The sequence below is a fragment of the Pteropus vampyrus genome, unplaced genomic scaffold, assembly GCF_000151845.1.
Source record: "Pteropus vampyrus isolate Shadow unplaced genomic scaffold, Pvam_2.0 Scaffold39, whole genome shotgun sequence".
Taxonomy (NCBI): domain Eukaryota; kingdom Metazoa; phylum Chordata; class Mammalia; order Chiroptera; family Pteropodidae; genus Pteropus; species Pteropus vampyrus.
In genome coordinates, this window is record NW_011888820.1 from 10,261,866 (window position 1) to 10,278,197 (window position 16,332).

A 16,332-nucleotide genomic window follows, 5' to 3' on the forward strand; every position below is an offset into this window, starting at 1 on the left:
ATTTGATTTCAGTTTGCCCTGAATGCTTCTCTATCTATAAAACAGCACTAGTAAGCAGACCAATGGCAAAAACTCTAGCAGTAACGAAAGCTCTAGAAATAGAAATAAGGTTTTCTAGAAATACTAAATCAAATCAACATTCCGCTGAAGTTTTTGTTGTGATTATTCTTATTTTCAAGAAACCACTTGGAAAGAGGAAAGAGGTTTTATGGGCTAAAAAGTAGCTTTGACAGGGCCGTGAGGTTGACTAAATATACTGAATTCTGTTTTGTTTTGGATACTCGGCCTGTTTACATTTAACCTCCAACCTTTACTGTGTGACTTTGGGAAAACGAGGTAACTTTTTTATACATCATTTTCTCATCTGTAAAATGGGCATGATCGTAATAGCCTCTTCCCCAGACAGTTTTTTACAAGGACTAAATGAGAAGATAAGAATAGTAACTGACTAACAAGCTTTATTAGCTCAATAACTATTACAATGCAGGAGGGATCTTTTACATGGACGCCTCACTGATATACTAAATTATTTAAATATGTGCCCCAAACACAAAATGCTGTCATTAAAAATAAAACTACGAAGGGACATTTTTATAAAATTGTGATGTTGTGATTATTTCCATTTGTTTTTCCAAGTTCAGAACAATAATAAGGAAAATGTCCAGTTAAAGAAAAGATTAATTTGAGCTCTGTGCCTAAAATACAAGCTTTTTCTTTGGAGCTAGCGTAGACCTCTAGGCATCGAGAGACAGGTTTCTCTTTTTCATTCCCAGAAGGGCTCTTTCATCATACAATATTTTTTTTCTTTACATGAGCCAAATATTTCAAAATATTTGAAAGCAGAAAGGATTCACTCTCGGGTTTCTTATCATTGCTTTGCTGGTAACCTTGGTAAAGTCAATTGAATTCCTTCATGTTCCCCATACAATGGAAATAATAAATGAGACTATTTAGCAAATAAATCAATGATCTTTTGCATGCTTAAAATACTGCCAAAATATTAAACATCAAAATATGAACATTTGAAAATAATGAATTTCTGTTCACATTCCAAAAAGAAATAAATTAAGCTCACATTTTGTTGATAAAACAAGATACATTGCATGTGTGACAAACGCTGCTTCGTAGTCCCTGAGTAACATATTCAATGCTGAAACATGGAAGAATTTATTGTGGATGTTCTCTAGCAGTATAATCCCTGTCTCTTGTCAGCCTACCTCCCCTCTAAGATAAGTAGAGGCCGTTGCAGCTATTTTTAGTTTTTAGTTTTAAATAGGGAAAACATTAATCTTGTAATTACCTTCCTCACAGAGTTCCAAGACTGAGCTTTCACGAAGGTCACACTGTTCTTTTGAGTGATCTGTAACTGAAGTTTCAAAGAATACTCAGCTAATGAGTACAAGAATGAAACTATGTGTTTATTTAAATATCTCACCCAGGAGGGCAAAATATGAGAATGATATGTCCTCTAACTTTTGTAAAGGAATTCTTGGCAATAAATCCCGTTGACTCTTTGGAATCAGATAGCTCTGCTCGGTACGTTGGACAGTTTTCCAGGATATCAGGTTGTTGGTCACAACTTTCCGCGATGAGGTTTCTATGGGGTAAACACCTCTGGGGGAGAAACTTACAATTGGGGTGTCTTACACCATAACACTAAGGCCGAATGGAGTGGCCCCTGTGGTCAGCAACTCTCCTCAAAATGTAACTTCTCTCTTTTGCCCTGGGAAACACCAGCTTGTTTTCTTAGAGTGTTCTACATTACTGAGTCATTCTCTACCTTTGCTTACCTTTCTGGGTAATTAAACTTTAACAAGAGAAAGTTTCCAAATGTTACAAGGTTACGTTTTTCACAAAACAATTAATTCATTCATTAACATACATTACTAAGTGCCTAATGGGTAGCAGAAAAAGGTTCAGCTTCTATTTACTACCTAATAATTTTTGAAGAAGCGAAAATTTTAGTAAAATTGTGCCCAAGATGCCTTTCAAGTTTGATCTGTGTTTCAATTTACCTTCTAGAAACAAAATGACTCTCTGTTAGTTTTTCAGTGAATGTAAAGTATTTCATAAAATTCAGTAAAATATGATATATGAGTAAATGTTACTGAAATATAAATGTCTCAAATGAGGTCTTTAGATCTCAGAACTGCCCAATGTTCGATTTCTGGAAATGTCTTTAAGATGGATTTAATAAAAACACTTGGATTTAGGCCAAATAAAGAACTGTACATTCTAGGAAGCCAAATTAAAGCAGTTAAATTGTGAATGGAAAGAGTTACCAGGTAACTCAGATCCCTAAGAAATCAGTACTAGAGTCTATAAGTGGAGAGGTGGATGATGTACAAATCAGCTGATCTATAAACAGTATCCACACTGTGTGAAACTTCTGGTTAACTTGAGGATAGAAATTATGTGTAATCATCTTTATTTACCTTATATTTCCTAGCTAGCACACTGATTTAGATATAACAAATATTCAACAATTGTCGCATAGCATAGAAGTGAATTTAATTAAGTGCCCAAGTATCTACTTATCCCCAAAGCCACTAAATACTGGCTGATAAACTTCCATACTCTTGACTCTATGGTTAAAAACATGGAAGGCCTGTTACTGCCTTTTTTGTTCTTTCTATTCACCCTCTCCTATTTTAAAAAATTACTAGTAGATCCTCTGTGAGGGAATTTTGTTTCTCATGTGGGGATTTTCCTCAGGGCTAGTTTTCATTTGAGGATAAGTTTTACTTTCTAAGCATCCTTCTAGTCTCATGTAAACAGCACATTTAAAAATAGAAACGTATTCATGGCTTTGTCCCTTTTAAACTATTCTCATATTGTATGAAATTTCTGCTTTTTAAAAGTCACCTCTAGCCCCAGTTTGAAATGGAATTTAGTATAATAAACATTTACTTAATAAATAAACCAGGAAAGAGGAATTGGGGTGATGGATTATCCTACATTTAAACATCCACTGGCAAAAACTAACCAACTCTTTTTCAATTTAACTTGACTGAATCTTTTTGGCTGGCAGCCTTTCTGTACTCAGCTGAACTGTCTCTTCATATTTTAAAGAGACAGATGGATTTCCAAACTTAATCTTTAAATCCCTAATAGTGTGGTCTCTGCTATAATTCACTAATTCCCTCCTGCATGTTCTAATGAAAAGAAAGGCTCAAAGAGAAAGGACGACATTTAAAAAAAAAAAAAATCAATAACAAACCTTGAAATATAGGGGGAACCTTTTTATTCAAGGAGACCAAAATTCATTGCATTATGACTTATACTTTTTTACATTTTTATGCATCCATTGTCTCATATTACAGATTTAATAGCCAAGGCCCCAAATTGCTAAGTTTTGTTTTTGTTGTTGTTGTTGTTCGGTTATTAATCTGACAAAAATGCACCAAGGGTTTCCATGTGGAAGGCATTTTACTGGATATACACTGTATCAGGTAGCATCATTGGCATCAACATGTTTAAAATTCAAGAAGGGAGTTAAAGATCACAAACACCCAGCAAGTTACATACCCCGTGTGGGCCAAAAAGATGGGTCTCTGCTGGTCGGTCATAATCAAGGATGTGCCATTTATCTATCTTGAAAACAGGTGAAACTTCAATATGCAAAATCAGAAGAAAGAGGAAGAAGAAGACAGAAGATTAGAAGTGGCAGATCTGGGTTCTGGCCACTGTCAGAAATTCACTTCATGAGCTCCAGGACCTCAGGGCCTTCATTTACTAAATGAGGAGTTAGGTTAGATGATCTCCAACTTCCCTCTAAGCTCTACCATTCTATGGCCTTGAAAAGGCCTGGAATTAGTATGAATGGCCTGAAATGAGCAGTAATCAGGGTAAGATGGTGTGTTGGGGGTCATATTGAAAGAAATAGTAGTAGGTTTTGGTCTTAAAAATCAAACTGAAGTGATTACTGTGAACGTGTTAATAATAATAAGATTTAATATTAAAATGGTATTAGTCGTCTACGACCAGACCACCCTGAAAGTGCCCGATCTTGTCTGATCTCAGAAGTTAAGCAGGGTCGGGCCTGGTTAGTACTTGGATAGAAGACAACCTAGGAATACTAGGTGCTGTATGCGTTAAAAAATAATAATAATAAAATAAAATGGTATTAGATTTTAGTTTGGAAGAGCAAAAATTTTTGAGTCTGCTCTACTGATCATTTGACATTCAGAAAATAGTGCCGAATGGCTAGATAATTGCATGAGGTCTTGTCACGCTTCCCTTTGTACTTCCAGTTGTTCCAATTAATTGCTTCAGAAAAGTTTGGTTATTTCTTGCTCTTCTCAGATATTTCTTGTTGTTGTTTTGTTTTGTTTGTTTGTTTTGTTTTGTTTTGTTTTGTTTTGATTTACCACTGGCAGGTAAAATTTAGGCATTTGAGATCTTTACAACACACTATTATCAATCTTGGCATCTCAAAGGAGGAGCCAAAACCGTTCTTCAGCAGCATCAGGAATCCCTCCTTCTATCCTATTTTTATAAAAGTTGCTGGTTTTTGTCAGCAGGTTGATAGCTTTGTGAACTCATGAAAGAAGATATATTCTTTCAGCTTGTAAAATATTTCGAAGGATAGCTTCCTCTGAGCCGGTCAAGTTAAAGTCATGGACCAGTCCCTATGGACTTGCCATGTGACTCTCTCCCTTTCAAGAAATAAAAATTAAAAAAATATGACTCTTCCAGCTAAATAGAGCATCATCTTGCTCTGTATTACCTTATTATCTCAAGGCATCACAGTTTATATGTAAAGAAGCAGCTAGCTGGGGGCTATAACAGTTTGAACTTTATTTAATGGACAGAGAGAAGTAATTTTTTTTTTTTTTTTTGAGTAGGGAATGGTTTGATTTGAACCTTTCATTAGGAAGATTAATTTGGAGAAAGAATGCAGCATGAATGAGGACATTGGAGGAGGGAAACTGTATAGGCAAAGACCAGCTGGTATGCACTGGAAGAAGCTTAAACTAGATGATAATAGTAAGACTGGAATAGAAGAAATTCAAGAAATGTTGAGAAGGAAGACTAGAATGATTTAGAACAATGCTGTCTGATATATAAAGATAATATAATAATACATAAATAAATAATCTATAAATAAAATATACAATATATAAATATATAATATAAAGCAATCCATATACGTAATTTAATTTTGCTGGGGGTCACATTAAAACAAAATAAAAAGAAATGTAAAAAATTAATTTTAATAATATATTTTATTTAACTGAATATATCCAAAATACTATCATCTTAACATGTCATTGATGTAAAAAGTGTTAATGAGATATTTTATACTCTCGTTTACTGTAGTAAGTGTTCAAAGCCTTGTGTGCGTTTTGCACTTGCAGCTCATCTCAATTCAGACCAACCACATTTCAAATGTTCGATAGTTACATGTTGCTAGTAGCTACCATATTGTTCAGTGTAGCTCTAGAATGACAACAAATCATATATGATTGGACCTGGAAGGAGAGAAGGGAGAGCATTTGAGGGTTTGAGTATAAAGGAAGAAGAATAGTTCTTTTATTAAAACTGGAAATGTTAGAAGATGCACATGGTTGGAGAAAGAGAGTGGAGAGAGAGGACGAGCCGGTAATGATTCCATCATTTTGACTTAAAGGTGCCAACAAAACAGCTGCTGGGAAATATGTAGCAAGCAATTGTAAAGGCAGGGTTAAAAAACAGCATGCAAGTCTACGGCCATGCCACCCTGAACGTGCCTGATCTTGTTTAATCTCGGAAGCTCAGCAGGGTCGGGCCTTGTTAGTACTTGGATGGGAGACCACCTTGGAATACCAGATACTGCAGGCGTTTAGAAAAAACAAACAAACAAAAAAAACAGCGCACAAGACAGATGTCAAAATGAAGATACAGACTTAGGAACTGGTTCTAGGGTGGTGACAGTTAGAATGGGTTACTAAGTGCAGGGAAAAGAGAGAGCCTTTAGAAACCCTCCATTTGGAGGGCATAAGAAGGAAGGTAATCTGGTGAATGAGAAGGGGTCACAGCCAGAGGAAAGGAAGGAAAACCAGGTTTGGCAGTGCCAAAGTGAGGGGCCATTGATCTGGAGTCTACCCAGGATTCAAAAGGCACATAAAACAGAGGGAAATGGAGGTAAGAAAGTTATGGTAAGAAATACATGTTTTGAGTTTCATTCTGCCATTAACTGACTTTAGAGTAACAGTTTTTCTGAGATTCTTTCTCCTAATTGTAATAACTAAAATAATAAAAGGTAATACATATTATTTGCTTCCTCTTCTATGTACTAAATACTGTGCTAAGAACTTTACAAACATTATCTTTAGTTTTCACAAAGGTCTTATGAAATACATTTTAGGGGTTATGCTGTGGTAGGATATTATTAGATAATGATATGCCAAGGGATCCATTTACAACTTATCTAAGACACCTTTCTTCTGAATGAGGTTCTCAAGACGACGACAGATGCATGTGGGATATGGCAAATAACAGAGTCATGAATTTTATGAATTTATTTCATACATATACATACACACATATATATACATATGTATACATGTACATATACATATACATATACATATACTTATCTTTTTATCCCTTCCCCAAAATAAACACCACTTTCATAAGCTTAATCACATACTTTCTTAGGCTTTTGGTCATATTAACCCCAAAACACCAAGCTATTATATTAGGGTTGCTCCTGAGATCAACTTTGCCAGACTAATTTGATCTAAACCCTATTAGGTCAGGGATCTAAAAAACATGTAGACCTGGGGAAAGACATTACATTTTAAGTTTTGGCACAGGCTGAGCTTGATCATTCTTGCCTTGTGTTTGGCATAAACCGCCTGTGATTTAATTTAGACCTCACCTCCCCATAACTTCTTAAATAGATTGTTTGTCTTCTAGAAAATGAGACTAATAACATTGGTTTTTTTTCAAACTAATTATAGCCAAGTTTTGTGAGGTTACCAAACAATGATTTTCATTCAACCATAGCAGAATAGTCAGCATTTGCAGAGTGCTTTATATGTACCAGGCATTCTATATGCCGATCGTGAATTTGTTTAATTATTCCAGAATTCTGTGAGTTAGCTGCTATCATTATCTCTATTTTACAGAGTAAGTCTGGGCAGAGGACATTTATGTTACTTGCTCAAGATTACACAATTAGTAAATTGGAGAACTGAGATTCAAAAATAGTGTGGCTTTAACCACTAAGCTATACTATATTTCAAATTGAGGACATAGATGTCTGAAATGCATAGAAACAGTCTAAAAAGTTCAGGCCCCAATTTAAGAATCAATTATAATTTATTAATCAAAATTACAAGCTCATCGGAAATTCGTTATTTCATTATAGTTATGTTCATTTATTTAGCATCCATGATATAGCATAGCAAGGGAGGATGCAATAATGCATAATGATAATACAGAGTCCTTGCCCTCGAGGCAACGATAATCTAATTGGGGAGACAAAATTGACACAGAACATTCCGAGAGCAATAAAAGTGCGTAGTTAAATGCTCAGTTATGTGGTGTATATTAGAAAGGCATGAAGAAGAGGAAGAATGCAGAGGGCCAACGTGGGCTGGGAAGGACTTGCAAAAGATCTTAAATGATAAGAAGGAGCTGGATAAGGAGAGGAGAAAGAAGGACACACCTGTCAAGAGAGCAAGATGGAGATAAACGGAAGCTCAGAGAGGAGAATGAACATGGCATGCTGGTTTCTATTCTTCCTTCCTCTCTCTCTCCCTTTTCTTCTCCCTCTTCCCTTCTCTCTCTCCCATTCCGTACACCTACACATACACACATATTCAGGCATACATACATGCTTGTGGCTGAATGTAAGTGTGTATATAGATATGCACACAGACTTACTTCCAAATAATGTTTGCTTTCCTTACTCCAATGTTAAAATGTTTTTGATAAACTCAGGAACATGATGGGCTGCTGGGACATGGCAATTTGTAATTTTAAACACTGCAATGACTAACTCATAAAATGAGAATATGAGAGAAAAATAAGATATTGGTTACCCTTGACTATATTCAGTAAAACCATCTTCCTTTCAGAAATCAAGGACAGGTTAATACTTACACCAGGAAGATATTTTTATTAAAAAAAAATTCTTTATATGGCAAAATTGATTGTTTTTTGATTGACATCATATTTTACTCTTACTCATACACATTTTTGGTTTATCATTGCTATAGGCAACAGAGAGAAAATTGCCCCGTAATATTATTCCTTTGTGTTCGACAATAAAATCCAAGAAAAATAAAATATTCCTCCAGTACAGTGAGTTAGGTGACTGAGATGAAAATTCTTAGTTTTATGAGTTGAAGTAGAGTTGTGGATCATGGGTACTATTACTGAAAAAAAAAAAAAGCACATTTCTAAGACTGGGATAAAGAATTCTTATATAAAATTCACAATGTCCTCTGCTGTCTTGAGTGTGTAAAACAAAATAACCAAAAATTCTGGGTTTTAATTTTGAATCATAGTAAATTGGATTTGGTTTGCCACAGGATTTTTACAACCAGTAAAAATGTTACTTCACATTTAACTGAAAGTTACTGCAATCCACAGACTAGGACTTAAACACTATCTTTTCTCATGCCAATTGAGTATGATATTCTTGTTTATTATTATATCTTTAACAACCCTCCGCAAGCAATTTGTGGAGGAATAGCCATATCTGTATTATGTAGATGTACTCAACCGGGCCGATTCTATTTGGGCACCATCATATCTTGGCGTTCACTGACATAGTAGAACCAGGTGGTAAAGCTGATTCTCTCCTCTTTCACAAAACCCACCTTGAACTTATGTATGTGTTAAAAGGCATCAGTAGTAGTAGTATTGCTTCTGATTTCATCAAAAGAAGGTATATCTGCATGTGAGTGTCTGTGTCTGGGTGTGTAACTAAGACATTATTAGCCTGTTGGAGTAACGACATGTACTCTAGATTTCTAGAGTCACTTTTCCTTTAATATTTAAGCAAAAAGTTCATTGACACCTCTTCTCATATATTGTTGGAAACCTAGCATATTTTCCAATAGCTATATTGATTTCTTTTGGGGTTGGTTGATGAGAGATGTCACTTACATTTTTCTCATGACTTCTGACTTCTAGCTCTTGCTGTACTGAATTCTCAATCTCTTCTCAGCCATTCACTTGCTATCTCTCAGGCCCTTTTGTTGCACTATTTTACTCTGCTTTATAGGTAGAAAATCCTTTCTACCTATATATAACATATAATTTATTATACCTAGCTAATATATACTATAATATATAAAGTATAATATATATTACATATTAATTATACTATATGTAATTAGTATAAGCCAATCTAAGAGATTAATAGACTAAGAATTGGAAGGTAAATGCAAATATTGGATGAAAGACAAACTTAAAGGCACACTAGAGATATTTCAAGAAGGAGAGATGCAGTGGTAACAAATGTATTAGTTATTTTTCAGTGCACAATAAATTATAACAAAACTTAATGGCTAAAAAACCCCAAATATTTATTAGCTCAAAGTCGAGCAAATCAGGAATCTGGGCACAGCTTAGGTGGGTGTCTCTGGATCAAGGTTTCTCATAGGTATGCATTCAAGTTGTTGACTGGGACTTAAATCATCTCAAGGCTTGACTAGGTTAAATATTTGCTTCTAAACTCATTTATGTAGCTCTTCACGGGCCTTGGATCTTCACTGGCTGTTGGCCAGAGATGTCAGTTCCTTGCTCAAATGGTTCTCGGCATTGGGTAGCTCTACAACATGGCAGTGGTTTTCTTTAGAGAGTGACTGAGAGAAAACTTAAGATAAGAATCCACAGCCTTTTTGCAGCCTATTTCTGACGACATGCCATTGCTTCTGCTGTACCTTCAAATCATTAGAAGCATGTCAATTAAGTACAGCCCACAAGGAGAAGATTACAGAAAGGTGAGAATACCAGGAAGTGGGGATCAGTGGAGGCTATAAGGGAGGCTGCCTACTACAGTATGCACTCTAGGTCCAAGACTTAACATTCCTCCCACATTCAAAATACATTTATCTCATTTCAAGGTCCCCAAAGTCTCATTCCATTACAGCATCAGCTCAAAGTCCAGAATCCTGTCATTTAAATCAGGTCCAGGTATAGATGAGCCTTCTCAGGTGTAGTTACTCAATTACAGCTCCTTATGCACAATTTCTCTCACATACAGACCTGTGAAACTAAAGATCCAGCTTATTTGCTCTTAACACACTCAACATACATTAGGGGAAGAGACATAGGCTAATCATTATTCCCGGTCAAAGAAGTGGGGAAATAGGAGCCAGAAATGAGACTTTGGTTCATTGCAATTATGAAATCTAAATGAAAAAATGTTGACAATGTCTTGTTTAGCACCAGCAATCATTCTTCTGGCTCAGTCCTCTGGGCTTGTATTAGTTGGTTTGGGCTGCCGTACCAATATCACAGACTGGATAGATAAATAACAAAATTGTATTTTCTCACACTTCTGGAAGCCAAAAATCCAATATTAAGGGGCCAGCAGTGTTGGCGTATGGAGAGACCTCTGTTCCTCATTTGCAGATCGCTGCCTTCTCCTTGTGTCCTCACCTGGCCTTTCCTCTGTGTGTGTACCGTGAGAAAGAGATCTAGTGTGACTTCCTCTTCTTAGAAAGATGCCAGTCCTAACTAATTAGGGCTCTACTTTTATGTCCTCATTTAATCTTAATTACCTCCTTAAAGGCCCTATATTCACACTGAGGGTTAGGGCTTCATATAAATTTGGGGGACATAATTCAGTCCATAACAGGGCTCTTAGTTCTGCCTGATGAGTCATCTTTCCCTTTACATGAAAGATGTCACCTGTTTGCCATTGAGTAGTTTTCCCAGGCTACTTTCTGACATTTTGGAGGATCCAATTGCCTCTTTGTACTTTTATACTGTCTCTGTCCTTTTCAACCCAAGGTGGCAGTGGCACACCTTTAATCTCGAAGGGGGCTTTTGTGTGACTGAATAGTTCTCTGCGGCATTATCTTTGATCTTCTGAGGTCTTAACAAAAGATTTTCCAGTCATATTCTTGGCTTCATCTCTAGATCAAGGGCACAATATCATGTCTTTTGTATTTTTTGCCAAAAATGTACAATTGAATTTAATAATGAGGAAACATCAGACAAATCCAAAGTGAGAGATATTCTACAAAAAAACTAGCCAATACTTTTCAAGAGAGTCAGATCATGATAGAGAAAGGAGACAAAAGAAACATGGTGAGTAAATAGACAAAAAGGAGGTTCTGGACTGGATTCCAGCCCAGAAAATTGTCAGAGGAATGTGTAAACTGAGATTTAGTTTTGGTTTGTGCTGATATTCAAGAGTACATTCATCTCCAATCTGGTGAGTCTGCAAAAAGAAAGGCATTTCTAGACAGTCCTGATTCAAAATTGGAGTCATGTTGTAGGGGTTAAACCAATGTTAAACAACCCATTTAGCCAATAGAGAGAACATGATACATGAATGTGTTAGTTCCTGGAGAACAATAATGAAAGAAAGGGTAGGCAGAGAGTCATGGAGTACAGAATAATCATTAGAAAAGTTTTTATCATCAGATTATGGCTTTGCTCCTTACCAGTGATATGAGCTTTAGAAAGATAATTATTAACTCTGATCCTTGGTTACAACATAGTAAAACCTACTTCATAGGGTTGTTGTTCAGATTAAATGAGAAAATGTATACCAAGAGCATAACATTCAATTCAATTAAATTAATGGCAGCCTTTGTTTATATCATTCTGCTGCTGCTGGTGGAAGACCACATCTAAACAGAATGGTGTTTTGGGCAGAGGTACCCCACAATACAGATAAAAGGAAAAGTCACAATGTTCATGACAATTTGTGAATATTCCATGAGTTAAGGGCAAGAGTTGCAGCTTGATGAGCTTTGGAAGTTTCAGGGTTCCACTCAGATTCAGATCTTTGGCTGAATCCAGAAGACCATTTCTGGTCTTTCCACTCACAGGTAGAAATGGAAATAATGTGTTAATTTTATTGCTCAAGAAGTGACGAAAATTTATCTACAGTAGGGTTTCTCAACAGCAGCACTATTGATAGTTTGGGTTAGATAATTCTGAACCCTGGTCCCCTGAGGCATGGGTGGGTAGAGAAAGCCAAAATGGAGAATGAAGTCACCAGCATTTGAAGGACCTTAATGTGGAAGGACTCTAAAAATAAACTTAGCAGGTTGCATTGCAAGGACATGGACGGGAGTTAAAAAATGTAACACTATTTTCTATAATCAAAATATATTTTCTGGCTTTAAGTCTTCATTTTTTCACGTACACAAACATAATCATAATTTATTCTAACTAAACTCTGTGACAATATGGTAATTTCTCAGCCATCCCAGTTTATAATCCAGGCACATTCTGGATAAAACTTCATCTTTGGCTTTTCTCACCTCTTTTCTCCCTGGATTTGAGTCTAAGTTGGAGGAATGGGGTAGGATGATAAAGAACCTTGCTCAAAAGCTATGGAAACCATTTGATTCTTAGTTTCAATGTGTTTGATCCTAGGAAGATGTCCTTTAATATATATCATGAGATATATTTCAGGTATATCTCATGATTTACCACCTGCCAAAACGGTGATCAGAGTTTGGTCATCAGCCTCTGCTCAGAATTTACCTATTTAGAAGTTTGTGATGTTGCCATGGTCTCTGGTTGTCACACTGCATTTTCCTTGGCCCAATCTCTAGGCTTCTTTTGGTGTTCCTTACCACATCTTAGTTATTCTCCCCACATCTTGAGATTCAGAGTTCAGGGATACGCAGAGGCTCTCACTGTGTCCTTAACACTGTCTCTCACCACTCTCTATTATCAGCAAATTCTGTTCTGATGAAGGACATTGGGTTGGTGGCTAACTCCAGTCTGGAGTTCATACTGGACCAGTGATGTATTCTCTTCCATCATGATGGTGCCAGGGGCTTCTGCATGAGTCCCTTTTGTTATCGGAAACCAAAATTTAAATGAGAATTCCATTGTATCCTTCCCCACCTTCAGATGTGGAGTGAGTTATAGGGAGGGACAGGGGCAGAGCACAAAGGAAGACAAAAGTCTACAGGTTCTTGATTTTTTTTCCAAATTTGCTCCCTTTTCCTGAATAGCTCATATGGTTTCCTGATCTGGAGGCAGTTATATATGTGTAGATGTACTTTACCAGGTTGCTTTTTCTTTCAAATATTTTTATTACACCCTTTTAAATTTAGGAGCCAAGAATTTGGAGTCTTTGCTCTCCAGCCCCATCAGACAACTTGCCCTAGGCAAATGACAACCCCATATCTCAAGATCCATGGAATGAGCACAGGAGGAAAGAACAAACTAATATCTCGAATTATTCCCCTGACAAGTGAATGTTGTTCAGGTTTAAAGAGGCTTCTAAAAGAAATCCCTCCTTCCATTCACACCTCTGCTAACAATAGCTTGTACAGTGCCCTAAAAAGAGTTCTAGCATCTTGTACGCACCATCAGTTCTCCTTGAGCCAGTATTCTGATTTCATACATGCCATGTGCATCCCTTTCCTGCTATCAGGTTCCTGTTAACTCACAGGCTAGACATGCCCACACGTTCTTTTCATTTTTCTGAATCATATCCGTAAGACACAAGGTCAGTTTCAACCACCTTATGACATCTTTGCTAAGCATCTTTCTTTTCTCCCTAGCTAAGACTTAATTCCTTCTGTTTTGAATAATTTAGTTCTTGTTCATGACTGTTAGTTACATTTTTCCCCTATAAAAAATATGTCACCTGAACGCAGTGATCATATACTCTCTTTATATACTGTGAAGTGTTTAGCATGGTGCTGGTACATAGAGGATTATAAATATTGATTTGTTGTTCTACACTGGTTTAAAAAAATATATAAAAGTCTAAGCGCTGTTCTAAATTATTTTCTAAGTTTCAACAACAGTTTGATTTCTGTTTCCTAGAGACATCAAAGGCTTCTGAAAACAAAAATGAATAAACCTAATTTTCTAAATTTTCGCATTTTTAATTTAATTTTCAAATTTTTAAAATTGCCAAGTAAACAGTCCGGTTTGTTTCTGTGTATTTGCCGTTACTGTTTTTCAGCATGTTATGCTGTTTTCAGAGTCAGTTGTCCTTGTCATTTTAAAGTTCTCTTATAAGAAATGAGTATAAAAACATGTTTAGTAAAGCAAGGAAAGGCCAGTAAGTCACAAATATGAGGAATAATTAAATATATTGTTAATACTAAGCATAATAATTTCACAGAATCTTTTTTGTTGATGAAGATAATCATTAAAAATTTCACTGATTAAATCAAAATAATGTTCAATTGTGAAGTTATATAATTGTATTATTATCCTATTATTATTTTTATCTTAATAGACTTTCATTTTGTCAATACTCTATCCTTCTATTCATTCATTCAACAAATGATTATTAACCACTTACTGCTTGGTGGTTACTGAGGTTACAATGGTCTCCACTCTCACAGAACTTAAAAATTTTAGTTTCTAGTTCTATAGAGTAATTTAATTGTCTATGTAAGAAAGGACTTACAGTCAAAATAAGAACTTTTCGGGCATCTTATAGACTCCCTAAATGGTTCCGTTTTTGTAAACATTTTTAAAAAATAATTGAAAAAATAATTTAAAAAATATTTCATAAACATGCTTAAAAGTTAAAAGGGCAATAGAATTTTTGAAATATATAAATATTTTTATTTTGATTTTAAATATGTACTTTCTCTTTCACCTCTGGCCAAGAAAATACTTGTGACTTGTGTTGAAAAAAAATAGCACAATGTTATAATTTTTAAGGTAATTACCCTTATGGAAGACTCTAGAAAAGGAGAAATGATGCTCAGAAATTCCGTGGCTTGCTATTGCCTGAATCAAGAGCTTTGTTTTAATATTAGCACTTGGAAGATAAACACTAGCAGTCTCCAACGGAGGTGATGTTCACTTGATATCATATGACTCCAAGTGGGAGGACAGAAACACTACTCAGCTGTTGACAAGCAGAGGCGAGTAAACATTTATGCCAGAAATGTACACAGAAATGTACATTTATGCCAGAAATGAAATACCGTCCTAAATGTACACACATTTATGCCAGAAATGAAATACAGTCCTAAATGTACACACATACTATCATAACATCATCCCTATTTCTCTATCCCGGCAGGTAAATAGACATTTTAGATTCCTCCCAGGAATATGGCATTTGTAGGATTTTAATCTGAATAGCTTTGACCAGGATATGAAAGAGGGTCTCTATACAGACAAATAAACCAAATATCTAATACTTCTTTGGGTAATTGAACAGAGCCCCACTGAACATCCTTCATGGCCAGAGACTGCCATTTGACAAGGCTAAACTATTACCAGCATCTCTGTTCTTGTCAGCATGCTCTACTCTGCTAATGTCTGGTATACAATGGTTTTCTTCTGACCTGGGAGAATATTACTAAATATTATGAATGACTTGATATCCTACATTCATTTTGACAAATGAAATACAGTCCTAAAGGGAAGAATGGGCCTTTTGCAGTTCCATCTTCTGAGCCATTACTGAAGCACAGCATACAGAATCCTAATTGCCTCTCTTTTCCCTTTGCTAGAAATGGCACATAAATTGCCAATTTCCCTTCTAAAATTCATAAGTAATCCAACAATTAAAATGTGTCTGTGCTTGGAAAGTGTTAAGAGTCTTGTTGCTCAGTTAGTTTTTTGTTTTTCTTCAAAGCTAAACTATGTATTTTTAAACAGCGTTAACATTAGAGGAGATTTTTGTTAGTTTGCTTTGATTCTTTTCCTTTGATTCTTTGAATATTCAGTTGAACCCTGGTCAGGATATTTTAGTTTGTTTGGCAAAGGACACATTATGATTGTCTCAGCATAGGTAACAAGTTACAGTCAATGAATTTCATCATGAATTGTACCCATCTCAATTGCTTTTGAGATGTGATATATTAATAACTGTTCCTTTTTCAAACCACATTAAATGGGTTGTGAGTGAATGCTAAACCACCTAATACATGACTAAGTGAATGAGGAAATATACCACTGAAAAGAGGTTAAAGAACAGAGAGATTTTTCTAGAATTTATAAATACTGGTAAGATTCTTTGGTGGGAAGTATTAAAATATCAAGTTACAGGAACCTCAATTTGGCCAAGAATCTTCCCTTCACTGCAGCCTCAGAAGAACAAAGGAGAGATACCTAATTCTCATGAGTGGTGTTCTGCATTTCTCATTTGATTTGAATGAAATCACAGGTAGTTTTTTTTCAACCCGGTCTTCACTTTTGCCAGAGATCTTA

General features: G+C 35.7%; 1 pseudogene; it reads left to right on the top strand.

The window, feature by feature from the left end:
* Nucleotides 1-3,975: 3,975 nt before the first annotated feature.
* LOC111738550 lies at nucleotides 3,976-4,094 on the top strand (annotated as a pseudogene).
* The last annotated feature ends 12,238 nt before the right edge of the window (nucleotides 4,095-16,332 follow it).